General features: G+C 32.9%; 2 long non-coding RNA genes across 2 annotated transcripts; both read left to right on the forward strand.

The window, feature by feature from the left end:
* The first annotated feature begins 377 nt into the window (after positions 1–377).
* On the forward strand, positions 378–4,178 carry LOC112756038 (uncharacterized). The gene is made up of 4 exons (XR_003179138.3): positions 378–1,963; positions 2,056–2,124; positions 2,240–2,444; positions 3,950–4,178. It is a non-coding gene; the product is annotated as an uncharacterized lncRNA (long non-coding RNA).
* Positions 4,179–4,682: 504 nt separating this feature from the next.
* Positions 4,683–11,158, forward strand: LOC140172940 (uncharacterized). Its single transcript, XR_003179137.2, has 4 exons — positions 4,683–8,943; positions 9,036–9,104; positions 9,220–9,424; positions 10,930–11,158. It is a non-coding gene; the product is annotated as an uncharacterized lncRNA (long non-coding RNA).
* Positions 11,159–14,204: the final 3,046 nt, after the last annotated feature.

Genomic DNA, 14,204 nt, shown 5'->3' on the forward strand with positions numbered 1-14,204 from the left:
TTCTAGAGAAGAAAATGAGAGAGATTAGTTGAGAATGAAAAAGCTGCTAGCAATAGAAAAACAGAGAAGGCAAAAATATGATTTGATGCACTAGTCAAACACTTTGCTGAGTTACATGAATTGCATATATATATGAGCAGCAGTGATTACAGCCTACAAACTTGATATACTTAGCTGAACACTAACTAACTTAACCGTTTCTAACTAACTTTGCCAGCTGGCAATTCTAACACTAGCTGCAATAATAAACCAATAACTTTAGCTTCCAGGATCCATTTACTCAAGTTACAATTACATTGTCCGCACTTGTAAGACACGGTTAGGTGCTGTGTAGTTCCATGTGATACTGAGTTTCTGATATGCTATCATGCTACTCTTTTTTTTTTTTTTAATTTAAGTTGATAGAAGAAAATATATAAATAATTATATTTAGAAAAAATATTAGAAAAATAAATTTTTTATTAATATTAGTCAATACTTTGAGACAACAACTTATTTTTACACTATAAGAATTTAAGATTTAGGAGTTAATATTTAAAATTTAGTCTTTAATATTTAAAATTGTTCAAGTATTGACCAAAAATAATATTTTTTTGTTAATAATGTATCATTGCTCTATATTTAAAATAGATACAATGAAAATAAATAAATAAATAAAAATTATGGTTTTATATATAAAAAAATATGCGTGATAATATACGTTAGAAAATTTTTTTTAATCATGGTTAGATATGCCAAAATCTCTTATGTAAGACTCATAATTTTCGAAAAATATTATTGTGAACTAACTTCAATTTATTTATTTATTAAAGATTTTAATTTCAGAGATTATTTTATTAAAGCTAACTAAATCAATTTTTGATAATTAAATGAGAAAATTTATCTAATTTTACAATTATTGGGTAATTTTCATATTTAAATTATAAAGTTTAGAAATCGTAAAATAATAAGAATTTATATGATTTGATTTAAATAATTGTGATTCTAGAAATTAATACTTTAATTTTTATGAATAAAGAAAATTAATTATATTATCTATAGTTGTCGAATTAGTATTATTTATTTGAGAATAATTTGTAAATTGATAATTAAATAGTATTTTTAATAAATATTAGTGTTGGATTAAAACAGGTTTTCAATTATCCTATTACCTTTAATTTTATAAAATTGTTATATTACTCATATGAATTTTATCCTAACTCTAAATTCCCAAATAAAACCCTAATTTTAACCAAATTAATCCTAACCCCTAAACTAACCCTAGCCACCACATTCATCTTAATTTTTCCTAACCTAATCTGCAAAAGGGGGAAACAAAAGAAAGGGAAAGAAAGAAGAAGGGGGGGCACGAGAGGAAGAAAGAACTGAGAGGATGAGGGGGAAAGGAAGGGGACGGCGCCGGCGGGGCTGGGAGCCGCCGTCGCCGTCGAGTCATTAAGAAAGAGAGAGAGAGAGAGAGAGGCCGCGACTGGAAGGAGAGAGAGAAGCTGCCCTGCGTCTTGCTGCCGCCGTCGCCCTCATCCCGAATCGTCGTCATCGCCGATGCAGGGAGAGGAGCCGTCGCATCGTCGCCGCTGTTGGGTCGCCGTGCTATCGTCAGAGAGCAAAGAGCGTACGCGAAGAAGGAGAAGCCCTGCCTTCGTGTCCGCCGTCGCCGCCTCTGAATCCTTCGCCATCAAGCGGAGCCACGGGCAGAGGGGAGAGATCCGTGAGGAAGGGAGGACTGCGACCCGTCCAGCCGCCGCGCACAGTCGCCGCTCGTGTCGCCGGCGCCATCCTCGTCAGATCCGCCACCTCCGAAGCTTCTGGCCGCGCCTTCGCCGCTGGAGAACGCCGCTGCCGCCCAGAAATCGCCACTGAAGCTTAGGTCTACTTGTCACCGCAAGTTTCTCTGTGGTGCGCCGCCGTCAGCTGCCGCCGTGGCCACCACTGAACTCTACGCTGCCGTTAGTCACTGATGGAGGTATCTTTGCTGCCTCTATTTTGCTTTAGGTTCTTCGCTTCCTTAAACTCGTTCTAATTCTCTACTTTTACTCTATTTTCTGCTACAATTAGATTGAATATTGATGCTAGTGTTGTCGTGGGACTGTTGAAGTTGCTACTAGTTCTAGTTTTGTTATCCTGGTACTGGTCTGATCTTTCTCTTAGGTTTGGTCCATCTGCATGTTCTGTTTTATCACTAATATGGTTTTCATGTTCTGATTTTAATTCTAGTCCTTACTTTGTCTTGAATCCCCAGGGTTGAAATTGCTATTAATTCCTATCCAATCTGAATCTTTTATTTTGCTGCAACCATGACCAATGCGGTGAAGATTAACATTACCGCTACTGCTGTTTCGGTTGCTGCCATTGCCGTTCTAATTGCGTGAGAGTCGCATCGGCTACCATGAATTAAAAGGAGAGGGAATTATCACGATAAATTTGTGCGAATTCAGTTAATCGAGGTAGGGATTTTCTTACAATCTAATTTATATTACAGAGTTGTGATAAATAGATATTAATGTGAGAGAACATATGCCTATGATAATAATTGTCTTCTAAATGTGGTTGTTTGCTGGAGTGAATGATTGATTGCTTGATTACTTAAGTAGTTTGTGATTGCTGAAAAGAAATTAGTTTGAAAGGTTATTTAGTTGATTATTATAAAAATGGCTTTTCTTGGTTTTGAAGCTATTTTTGATGATGTAAAGGAATTGACTTTGGAAATGGTTTAATTGAGTCAGTGACTTTATAAATGACTTTATAAATGATTTAGTATTTAAGCTGGTTTGATTTTAAAAAGAGATTTATTATGAGCACTGATTCGCTTTGAAAATAATTTGATATTGGAACTAGCTGAATCTTGGAAAATGATTGAGGTTTGGAAAAGGTTTGAGAAATGTTTGGATGGGACCCGAAAAGGGTGGCAGAATCCAAGTTTTAAAGGAAATGCTGCCGAAATTTTATAAAATTAGAAGTTTCGTTTGAAGTAGTTATTTTAAAAGGTTTAATTTTAAGCATTATATGATTTAAGATTACTTCAATTATCAAAGGAAAAGTTATGTTTTGGATTGAGAATTGTTAGTGAACGGAATGGAAAGAAAGATGATGAGGATTTCTTTGAAATAAGGCTTTTGAATGAATTTTGAAATGAGATTTGGATTAATAAATGATTATGATGTTGAGAATGTTGAGATATGATCTTTGAATTATTCATTTGGCTTATGAATTTGAAATATCTGAGATACGAGGTTCCCTGGATTAAGTGCCGTGGCTTGCCACCACGTGTACCAGGTTGAGAACTCGATACTCTGTTGACCCTACGACGTAAGTGTGACCGGGCACTATATAAATTCCCGGGAATGTTACCCCCATTGAGCAATATTGATTATTTAAGAAAAAGCTATGCATAGACTCATGGGGATGCACGTCGGGGGACAGTCTAAGGACAATTCAGACTTGTCGGGTTGGCTGGATAACCGACAGATGAGCCTCATCAGCCATAGGACAGGCATGCATCATATGCATTTGTATGCTTTGCTTGAGTTTGAACTTGTTTTGGTTTGCCTAATTGCTAAACTGTTCGTAACTGCTACTTGAACTATTTGCTGTAACTGCTGCCTACTTGTGCTTTCCTTGTCTGCCTTGCATGTGTTTGTTCTGGCGTGCTACATTTAAGATTGAATTTCGGTGCTGAATTAATAATTGTGTTGTTTGATTGCGTGGTTAGTTTCTGATTGAGATTTTCTTATAAGAAAAGAAAGGTTTTGGAATTTGTGAAAGATTAAACATTGTTCCTTTGAAAAAGTTTTTAAATGATTTCTTATGGGTTTTAAAAGATTCATAAGGCAATGATAACCACTGAGCTTGAAAACAGTTTTCTTATTAAATATCTTCTTATGACAACTTTGAAATTCAGTGGTGAGACCGTGTGGTTAGGTTCTCACCCCCTACAGCTTTACCTTTTCAGGAACCGGAAGAAACGTTATGAAGAGTTACACTGCGTTTGGCTTACATGTTGTATTCATTAGATTATTTTCTTCCCTCGTCTTTGTTATTACAAGTTTGTAAGAGGGATAGGAATTGTATGTTTTATATGTATAATATATTGAGTTATTTTGTAAGGAGTCTTGTATATGAAACTATGCCTGCTTGTATTTTTCTTAAGATAAAATATTTATTTCTAGCTTTCAAAGAAATCAGCAATACAGTGTCGAGTTACAGGCTCCTATTTTATTATTTAGTATGTAAAGTAGTAGTAATACTTCTTGTTATCAGAGTGGCGCAGCCGGAAGCGTGACTACTGATAGTGAGGATGTTACATTGTGGTATCAGAGCGGTCTTTCCTGTAGAGCCTGAGGAATGGACCGGTTATGCTTCAATTGCATACTCTGAGAGTCAATCATGTAATAGGTCTTGTTTGGATAACGAGAATAGAGCTTTATGCACATGACAGTCTATTGATTAATGCCATTAGTCTTGCATTGCATAATTTCTGGTATTAAGTTTGGCCGGCTTAACACTAGTGAATTATGTTTGTGGAAGCACCAATGGGTTATCATAGATATTATGCGAGTTATAGAAAATGCAAATCGCGGGTTTTGGGAACGTGAGGTGTTAATTTTTGAGGCTATTCGGTTAGGAATCTTGAACTCTGCGAATATCATGTATCTTGTTCCTGTGGTATGCTCTAAGGATTTTCTTTGCGATTTTTTTTTTTTTGAAAAGTGATCGGATTATTTTCCAACCCTGCCCTCCTGTTCACATGCGCTTTTGTTCGATTCTAACTACATATGTCTTCTTAAAATTCTTAGTCTATTTACCTTCTTTATTCAGGCACTTCCTCTTGAGTCATGTATTCTTTCATATACCTTTGAATTTGTTTTGATGCAGTATACCTTTTTAAGTTTTTATTCCGAGTCCTTTATAAACAAATTGTGATTTAGTTTTTCTCTTATTTGACGATAATTACAGCCACACTTCAAATCTTAACAAAATCGCTTTTGATTTGATATATATATATATGTTTCTCTATATAACCTTAAAAGTTCCTTATAGAGTTTAAAACTAAATGTTTTTATTATCTCGCTTGTTCATTCACTGATTTATGGAGATATATTTACTTTAAATACAATTTGATTTTCTAACTACTTTATTAAAGTTTTTACAAATGTCTTTATTTGATTATGTATTTAAGTATTCTCCAAAAGAAAGATTTTTGCCTCTTTTTAGTTGACTTTCATTTGACAAAGTTATTTTAAAGTTAGCATGCGCTATTTTAAATGAAGTTTGAAAAGCTTCCTTATTTAGCGGAAATCTGTCTGTTTGCAACGCACCACTTATTTCTCTTTATGAATTTTATACCCTTTGATTCAAGCTTGAATTTGTTTCGGTATAAAGAATGATCTCAAAATTTTTAAAAAAAAATGAAAAAAAATAGTCATTGACCTGAGCTGTCTTTATTTCTGGACTTTGTATTCTATTTCAGTCGGAACTTGTTTCGATCAATATATTATTTTTTCTTTTATTCTTTCTATCAAGATTTTCTAAATTAGATTCTTTCTTAAGATTATTTGACTCTTTAGTTTCATATTTTACATTTTGTGTATTCTACTCTAACCATATTCATTAGTTATTTACATTAGTTATCTTGTAGATTCTTGAAATCACGGCTTTTAATTTTGTGTTTCTATACATGGAAAACGTAATTCCTTGATAAGCTTCAAATTTATTTTACTATACCATACCTTATGGCGTTCTTCTGAGATTTTGTTTGGATCTTTCTAAAGAAGTTGATTGAAGCGTCCTTTGCCTAATTTTATCCACAATCAAATTTTAAATTTTTTTTTTATGAGAATTGTTTTTACTTTTACATGTACCTCTCTACATGAACTTCAAAATTTCTTTATATGGTTTAAACCTACATATTTGCAATATACGTCTACTCCTTTTCTGATTTATAGAAGATTTCACTTTTGATTCTTTATTTAAATGTAATTTGATTCTTACCAACTTTGTTACCGTTTTTATGCTTATCTTTGTTGGTTATGTACTTAAATGTCTTCCAAAACTCTTGAAGGAAGATTTTTGTTCTTATTTCAAATGACCTTTATTTTACAACCTTCACACCACTCCTTTCAAGTAGAATATGTTTTGATGTAACGCAAATATTTATATTCTTCGTGGTTCTTCTAAAAAATGTTTAATTCATATCTTTTCTTTTTCAAAGGTAAAATAATCCCTCCTTATGTTTTTCCGTTTCTCTGTGGACATGTTATTCGGTTATGTTTTTATACATTCTCTTGAATTCGGTAAACGACGCCATTGACTTTGATCATTTTTCTCTTGTAAATCTTACACTTTCGATTCAGCTCAACTTTAATTCTGATAAATGCAAAATTTTTCTCTCATTGTTTCCGTTGAAGTTCTTTAAACTCTCAATGCGTCCGCCTCTTATTCATAAACTACCGTTTGAATTTTTCAGAACGTCTATCCTTGTCATTATACTTCTCTTTATAAATTTTGTACTCTTTGATATAACATTGGAATTGTTTTGGGTACGATGCCGACCCTTGAATCTTTGAAAATGTAAAGTGCCCCTTTTTATTATATTGCATTGGTTTATGTGTTCTAAATTGTGCCATTCAATTTAATGTGTCGTTCCCACTTCTTTTTCCTTGGAGTGTAATTTAAATTTCCTTGCTTTGTCATTTGTACCTTACGCACATCTTAACCGTTTACACTTCTGACTATGTTAAAACTCTTGCAACACGGCTATTGATTCCATATTCCTCCCCGAACTATGAAAATCCCGTCATCATTTGAAGTTGTTTCGCAATAATGCGTCACCATAGTCTTTAATCATTCCTTTTCTATGAAATCTCATTCTTCTTCAACTCAGCTTGGATATGTTTCAAACTAATGCGTTGATTTCCTTCTTTTTGATCCTATTGAATTTCTTTGATCCAAAGGTTATCCTTGAAGTTGTCAATTAATTTCTTTCTAGCAAACTCCATTGTTTGAGCATCCTTGTTTACCTGCAATTGCATTTACTCTTTCAAATTCTCGCGAACACGGTGCTTATTATCCTTTTGAGTATACTCGAGATTAATTTTAGTATCTTGTGCGATCGTTAAACTTAATAAATGGCACATTAGCTCTTTAGAACACGTCTAGTGAACGCAAAAGGTGAAAATTTGTAAATATACGACGTTGCAGGGAGTTGTAGAACCTTATTACATGCGAAAGATTTTTGTTGAGGTTGGGTTTGTGACCATTAAGATTTGCAATGTTTTTGACGAAGTTGAGACCCTCAGATGAGTTGTTCGATGAAGTACAGTTAAAAAAAAAAAAAGGGTAGAGATAAGTTATGTTGAAGTTGAATAGTTGAATATCTGAAGTTAGTGCGAGATCAGTGTGCGAATATTAAGTATGAAGTTAGTGCGAGATCAGTGTGCGAATATTAAGTATGTCGTTTTAAACACAGCCTGTTTTATAATCTTTCACCGCCTTGCTTTACCATTATATGTTTGAACCATGTCATCATTTGTATCAAGTTTGCTTTGTAATTTCTATCTTGCAGTTACAATACTACCCTTATATCTTTATGCTATATGATAATCAAAGTATTTGAAACTATATAAATATGAATGCTAAAGTTCTTTGCTTTTTACACAAAGTGTTAGACCATGTAACACTTTCTGTAATATGCTAATTTTCGAGGACGAAAATTTTTATAAGTTGGGTAGGGTGTAAGACTCATAATTTTCGAAAAATATTATTGTGAACTAACTTCAATTTATTTATTTATTAAAGATTTTAATTTCAGAGATTATTTTATTAAAGCTAACTAAATCAATTTTTGATAATTAAATGAGAAAATTTATCTAATTTTACAATTATTGGGTAATTTTCATATTTAAATTATAAAGTTTAGAAATCGTAAAATAATAAGAATTTATATGATTTGATTTAAATAATTGTGATTCTAGAAATTAATACTTTAATTTTTATGAATAAAGAAAATTAATTATATTATCTATAGTTGTCGAATTAGTATTATTTATTTGAGAATAATTTGTAAATTGATAATTAAATAGTATTTTTAATAAATATTAGTGTTGGATTAAAACAGGTTTTCAATTATCCTATTACCTTTAATTTTATAAAATTGTTATATTACTCATATGAATTTTATCCTAACTCTAAATTCCCAAATAAAACCCTAATTTTAACCAAATTAATCCTAACCCCTAAACTAACCCTAGCCACCACATTCATCTTAATTTTTCCTAACCTAATCTGCAAAAGGGGGAAACAAAAGAAAGGGAAAGAAAGAAGAAGGGGGGGCACGAGAGGAAGAAAGAACTGAGAGGATGAGGGGGAAAGGAAGGGGACGGCGCCGGCGGGGCTGGGAGCCGCCGTCGCCGTCGAGTCATTAAGAAAGAGAGAGAGAGAGAGAGGCCGCGACTGGAAGGAGAGAGAGAAGCTGCCCTGCGTCTTGCTGCCGCCGTCGCCCTCATCCCGAATCGTCGTCATCGCCGATGCAGGGAGAGGAGCCGTCGCATCGTCGCCGCTGTTGGGTCGCCGTGCTATCGTCAGAGAGCAAAGAGCGTACGCGAAGAAGGAGAAGCCCTGCCTTCGTGTCCGCCGTCGCCGCCTCTGAATCCTTCGCCATCAAGCGGAGCCACGGGCAGAGGGGAGAGATCCGTGAGGAAGGGAGGACTGCGACCCGTCCAGCCGCCGCGCACAGTCGCCGCTCGTGTCGCCGGCGCCATCCTCGTCAGATCCGCCACCTCCGAAGCTTCTGGCCGCGCCTTCGCCGCTGGAGAACGCCGCTGCCGCCCAGAAATCGCCACTGAAGCTTAGGTCTACTTGTCACCGCAAGTTTCTCTGTGGTGCGCCGCCGTCAGCTGCCGCCGTGGCCACCACTGAACTCTACGCTGCCGTTAGTCACTGATGGAGGTATCTTTGCTGCCTCTATTTTGCTTTAGGTTCTTCGCTTCCTTAAACTCGTTCTAATTCTCTACTTTTACTCTATTTTCTGCTACAATTAGATTGAATATTGATGCTAGTGTTGTCGTGGGACTGTTGAAGTTGCTACTAGTTCTAGTTTTGTTATCCTGGTACTGGTCTGATCTTTCTCTTAGGTTTGGTCCATCTGCATGTTCTGTTTTATCACTAATATGGTTTTCATGTTCTGATTTTAATTCTAGTCCTTACTTTGTCTTGAATCCCCAGGGTTGAAATTGCTATTAATTCCTATCCAATCTGAATCTTTTATTTTGCTGCAACCATGACCAATGCGGTGAAGATTAACATTACCGCTACTGCTGTTTCGGTTGCTGCCATTGCCGTTCTAATTGCGTGAGAGTCGCATCGGCTACCATGAATTAAAAGGAGAGGGAATTATCACGATAAATTTGTGCGAATTCAGTTAATCGAGGTAGGGATTTTCTTACAATCTAATTTATATTACAGAGTTGTGATAAATAGATATTAATGTGAGAGAACATATGCCTATGATAATAATTGTCTTCTAAATGTGGTTGTTTGCTGGAGTGAATGATTGATTGCTTGATTACTTAAGTAGTTTGTGATTGCTGAAAAGAAATTAGTTTGAAAGGTTATTTAGTTGATTATTATAAAAATGGCTTTTCTTGGTTTTGAAGCTATTTTTGATGATGTAAAGGAATTGACTTTGGAAATGGTTTAATTGAGTCAGTGACTTTATAAATGACTTTATAAATGATTTAGTATTTAAGCTGGTTTGATTTTAAAAAGAGATTTATTATGAGCACTGATTCGCTTTGAAAATAATTTGATATTGGAACTAGCTGAATCTTGGAAAATGATTGAGGTTTGGAAAAGGTTTGAGAAATGTTTGGATGGGACCCGAAAAGGGTGGCAGAATCCAAGTTTTAAAGGAAATGCTGCCGAAATTTTATAAAATTAGAAGTTTCGTTTGAAGTAGTTATTTTAAAAGGTTTAATTTTAAGCATTATATGATTTAAGATTACTTCAATTATCAAAGGAAAAGTTATGTTTTGGATTGAGAATTGTTAGTGAACGGAATGGAAAGAAAGATGATGAGGATTTCTTTGAAATAAGGCTTTTGAATGAATTTTGAAATGAGATTTGGATTAATAAATGATTATGATGTTGAGAATGTTGAGATATGATCTTTGAATTATTCATTTGGCTTATGAATTTGAAATATCTGAGATACGAGGTTCCCTGGATTAAGTGCCGTGGCTTGCCACCACGTGTACCAGGTTGAGAACTCGATACTCTGTTGACCCTACGACGTAAGTGTGACCGGGCACTATATAAATTCCCGGGAATGTTACCCCCATTGAGCAATATTGATTATTTAAGAAAAAGCTATGCATAGACTCATGGGGATGCACGTCGGGGGACAGTCTAAGGACAATTCAGACTTGTCGGGTTGGCTGGATAACCGACAGATGAGCCTCATCAGCCATAGGACAGGCATGCATCATATGCATTTGTATGCTTTGCTTGAGTTTGAACTTGTTTTGGTTTGCCTAATTGCTAAACTGTTCGTAACTGCTACTTGAACTATTTGCTGTAACTGCTGCCTACTTGTGCTTTCCTTGTCTGCCTTGCATGTGTTTGTTCTGGCGTGCTACATTTAAGATTGAATTTCGGTGCTGAATTAATAATTGTGTTGTTTGATTGCGTGGTTAGTTTCTGATTGAGATTTTCTTATAAGAAAAGAAAGGTTTTGGAATTTGTGAAAGATTAAACATTGTTCCTTTGAAAAAGTTTTTAAATGATTTCTTATGGGTTTTAAAAGATTCATAAGGCAATGATAACCACTGAGCTTGAAAACAGTTTTCTTATTAAATATCTTCTTATGACAACTTTGAAATTCAGTGGTGAGACCGTGTGGTTAGGTTCTCACCCCCTACAGCTTTACCTTTTCAGGAACCGGAAGAAACGTTATGAAGAGTTACACTGCGTTTGGCTTACATGTTGTATTCATTAGATTATTTTCTTCCCTCGTCTTTGTTATTACAAGTTTGTAAGAGGGATAGGAATTGTATGTTTTATATGTATAATATATTGAGTTATTTTGTAAGGAGTCTTGTATATGAAACTATGCCTGCTTGTATTTTTCTTAAGATAAAATATTTATTTCTAGCTTTCAAAGAAATCAGCAATACAGTGTCGAGTTACAGGCTCCTATTTTATTATTTAGTATGTAAAGTAGTAGTAATACTTCTTGTTATCAGAGTGGCGCAGCCGGAAGCGTGACTACTGATAGTGAGGATGTTACATCTTATCTATCCTATTTTATGGTAAGTAAGTCTAGTTAATCTCTTCTTTTTAATAGTATAATTAACAAAAAATTATAATTAAAATTTTTTAATAAAATATAACATAATATAAAATACAAATGAAAAAAATTAAGTCAAATTACAGACTATTTCATAATCCACAATAAAATTCAAACTTAAATTACCAATACACGGTTTAAGATTTAACTTGGAATTTTATACTGAGTGAATGGATTGAACTCATTCTCACATAGAAAAATGCATCAGTTTGAATGTTTTGCTAATTAGTCCCAGTGATGTACGTCTTGTATTTTTTAAGAATTTGTAGTTCTGAATTATTGTTGAAACTCTGGGCTACTTATAAACCATAAAGTCAATAACGTTATGCGTATGAGTAATTTACATACCATTACCAAAGTTCTTATATATAAGTTCTTAGAGGTGGAAAGATAGAACTCTTATGTGCTAAGATTTTATTAGAGCTTTGTAATCTTTTTCTTGTTATTGTGTGATTGTATTGCACATTCAAAATTTTACAATATTTTAAATATAATTTTTTAAACAATAGTTGTTAGTCCAATTCTGCACTGCTCCACCAAAATTCGCAGATTCAACAGTACAAATTTAATGGACTTTTTTGTTTGATAAACTCAAAATTTTAATTTGATCTATTATTTTTAGCATAGACTGACTCAGTAGGTTCGACCCATTTTAACATCCTAACCTTAAAACATATTTCCTAAACACAAAGATGTACAAGCTTCATTAACTAAATATGAGCAAATTCTGCCAAAAACATCAAAAAGATTATCGGTCTAGAAAGTTTGAAAATTTGCTTTCTACTTGTTATTTTATTTCAAACAGCAGACAACAGAATAATAGAGCAATCAAAAAATACAATGAGAGAAGTAATTAAGCTAAATTGGTCTAATAGTTAGTTTGCTAATTTATTTAAGTAAAGTATTGAGTGCTTGTTTGTGTACCATTATTTTGATAAAAAAATATCTTTTTTCAATGAAAAAAATATCTTTTTTTTATTTTTCAGCGTGTTTGGCAAATTTCTAGTAGTAAAAGTAAAAGTACTAGAAAAATTAAAAAAGAACATCTTTTTTGAGAAGATGTAATTTACATATTTTTTTAAAAGATCTTTTTCTCTTAAAAAAAAAAGATGTTTTTCATGTAATAAATAAACAAAAAAGTACTTTTATATTGTTATACCCAAATATAATTGATAAATAAAAAAATCTTTTTGCATGAGATACCCAAACATAAAATTACTTTTACTTTTTCATAAGATTTTTTAGAAAAAGATAACTCGAAAAAAGATCTTTTCTTAGAAGCTCACCAAAACAAGCTCTAAGTGTTTAAATCCCACTTTGTGCATGCAACAATCTATTGGACAATAACAAATCCTTAAATGGAGTTCTCATTTACAACAAATTAATGAACAAGAATAAATCTAAAAAGTGACAAAGACAAAAAAAAATAAAAATGAACAAGAATAATAATTAAGATTTGTGTTATATTTTTTATTTTATTTTTCTTTTTTTGAGATTTTTAGATAAAGAATTTAATTTTAATTTTTTAAAGTATAAGAATATTTTCTCATAATAACAAAAAATTATTTAATTTTTTAATAAAAATATTTAAAAGAATATATTATCTATTTATCATAAATTATAAAGATTTTTTAGTATATACAATGATATAATAATTTTTTTAAAATATAAATATAAATGCTGACATGGATAGTTATATGTATAAATCAACTTTAATCATATTTTTTATATAATTTGATTATAAATATGAATGTAGTATTTTATATATATATATATATATATAGATAGAGAGAGAGAGGGGTATGTATTGATTACTTTTGTATTTAATATAGTTTAGTTATTTATTGTAAAGCTGTCAAACCGGTCAGACTAACCCATTTAAATTTGATCCGCTTTAGTACAACTTACATGGGTTATATAGCCTGACTCGTTTATTTTTTTCTTTGTTTATTGAGTTTTAATTCTATAGCCCTTTAAGGCCAATCCGATGAATTAAACGAGTTTATCAATTTATTTTTTTTTATCTTTTATGAAATGAAGTACGGAGAGAGAAAATTTAACTTGGAGATTGAGTGAAAGGAAGCAAAAGTAATTATATTATTATTGATAACTAATATAAAAACAGGAGATTATTTATATAAAAGTTCAAGAAAAGTGTTATTAGCACAATATGTACTTTAGCTACTACATTAGGATATTTTAGTAATTCTTGTTCACTAATTAATTACACCTTTTATTATCCCCTCCCAAACTCATGGCGGTTGAAAACGCAGTCTGAGTTTGTTTCAAAATTTGTAGTTGTTAAAAGAGCCACGTCCATAAAGTTGAGGAAAAGATTTTGAGCTGCGTACTTCAGAGGCAGTGATTTGTGAGATATAGACTTGTATTGGTGAAAGATCAGTCTTTTTGAATCGCTCAACAATATCCTCCTGAGCCATCAATAATGCTTCTAAATCGAAAATACTATAAAGGAGATCTTTTGCAGTCACATAAGTAATAAAATATTCATAATCCTGATTTAGGCCATCAAAGATGATATTGATGTATTCATTAACTGTAATTAGCTCTTCTACAGCATTAAATGAGTCAAGAATTTTCTTGATTTGTAAGAGGTGGAATCTATTTTTTTGATTGACTTCGATTGATGTTGAAATTGTCGAACTCTTGCCTTGATTTGTGATACAAAATATATATAAATTCGTGCCTAGATTTTGTGTGCAAACTTACACCCAATGACACGGTGCTGAAATGGGATTTTCATGAAAGTAAAGAGTCAAAAAGTAAGGTTATAATCGTTAGTTCTCCATGACTTATATACTATTGATTCTTTTTGTGCTATTTCATCATTGGTGCTGTGTTGAAT

This window comes from Arachis hypogaea, chromosome 6 (assembly GCF_003086295.3).
Source record: "Arachis hypogaea cultivar Tifrunner chromosome 6, arahy.Tifrunner.gnm2.J5K5, whole genome shotgun sequence".
In the NCBI taxonomy this organism is placed as follows: Eukaryota; Viridiplantae; Streptophyta; class Magnoliopsida; order Fabales; family Fabaceae; genus Arachis; species Arachis hypogaea.